A 1653-nucleotide genomic window follows, 5' to 3' on the forward strand; every position below is an offset into this window, starting at 1 on the left:
TGATGCTTTTGAACTGTGGTGTTGGAGAAGACTCTTGAGAGTCCCTTGGACTGCAAGGAGATCCAACCAGTCCATCCTAAAGGAGATCAGTCCTGGGTGTTCATTGGAAAGACTGATGCTAAAGCTGAAACTCCAATACTTTGGCCACCTCATGCAAAGAGTTGACTCATTGGAAAAGACTCTGATGCAGGGAGGGATTGGGGGCAGGAGGAGAAGGGGACAACAGAGGATGAGATGGCTGGATGGCATCACGGACTCAATGAACATGAGTCTGAGTGAACTCTGGGAGTTGGTGATGGACAGGGAGGCCTGGCGTGCTGCAATTCCTGGGGTTGCAAAGAGTCGGACATGACTGAGCGACTGAACTGGACTGAACTGAATTTTGTAAAATAAACAGGGAGGGCAAAAAATGAAATTAAGGAAGTGGGGGACTTCAGTAGTAGATGAATGAACTGGTGATCCTAATTTTAACTGGGTTTTTGTGTCTACTGTTTCTTCCATTACTGGAACATAACTGCACAGGTCCCCTTCTTCAACATGACTTATATTTTTCTTCAAAATACAGTCCCCTTCAGCTCAGTAGTAAAGCCCAGACAAGGACTGGATTCAAAGCCTCATTTTGTTACCTACATAGTTTAGGACTTTGGACAAGTCACTTTGAGAGCTTCAGACTTTTTCATTCTTTAAATGGTATCCAGATCTATCACACAGGACATTAGAATCAAAAATCATTTGTTGTATGGACTGCATCTAGCAAGATGCCTAGTACTCAGTAAATATTAGTTTTCTTTTCCATGCTTTCCTTCTGTATCTCCATGTCTATTAAACCAAAGTTTAAAGGAAAGAAAGAAACCATAGGACCGGGGCATCAGAGGGGCTTTTCACGTGCCTTCCTATCTATCCCACTCTCTCTCTCTCAAGGATCTGCTGCAGGGGTGGGTGGGTAGGCGTCTCTACAAGCATCACATCTTTCTCAGAGAAGTATTTTCTAACCAGAGGCCAGGGTGAGTCTCCTACTATGCACTCCCTGTTCTCTGCAGTTTGCACACTTGCTACTCATTCATTCATTACAATGACTGACTTTCTGTTATTGCTAAGAACATAGGCTTCGGTGTCAGACTGCCTAGATTCAAATTCCACCTCCTCCACTTATTATCTATGTGACTTTGGGCAAGTTACTTATTCTTTCTGTGCCTCAGTTTCCTCATCTGTAACATGAATATTACCTACCTCAGTGGGCTGTGGGTGGGGGTGTAAGAAAGGCTGATCAGTTCTGAGCAATGATGAAAATGTTTTACTACTGACCTTTATAGCTATGAAGCTTTCTATACTTGATCTGAGCTCAGAATTTAAATTTAAAAAAAAACAAATATGCTTGTTGATAGACTGATTACTTTTGGATCAATCACAAGTCCTTCTAAACTAAAATATAAAATATTTTATCAGTTATATATAACAGTATTTGCTTTTAGTCTAATAACTGTGACACTTGAACCTCAGTTAGATCTTCGCTCAATTCCTGATTCTACCACTTACCTGTTACGTGACTCTGGGAAATTTTCTTAGTCTCCATAATCTCACCTGTAAATGCTAGTCATACAGATTTGCACACAGTAAGCTCAGTCCAGGGTTTGCTGTCATGTGAGTGAGACC

General features: G+C 41.6%; 1 non-coding gene across 1 annotated transcript; it reads left to right on the plus strand.

Moving 5' to 3' along the window:
• The first annotated feature begins 1275 nt into the window (after positions 1–1275).
• LOC138081576 (small nucleolar RNA U2-30) lies at positions 1276–1345 on the plus strand. Its single transcript, XR_011145031.1, has one exon. It is a non-coding gene; the product is annotated as a small nucleolar RNA U2-30 (small nucleolar RNA).
• Positions 1346–1653: the final 308 nt, after the last annotated feature.

The sequence above is a fragment of the Capricornis sumatraensis genome, chromosome 6 (assembly GCF_032405125.1).
Source record: "Capricornis sumatraensis isolate serow.1 chromosome 6, serow.2, whole genome shotgun sequence".
Lineage (NCBI taxonomy): Eukaryota > Metazoa > Chordata > Mammalia > Artiodactyla > Bovidae > Capricornis > Capricornis sumatraensis.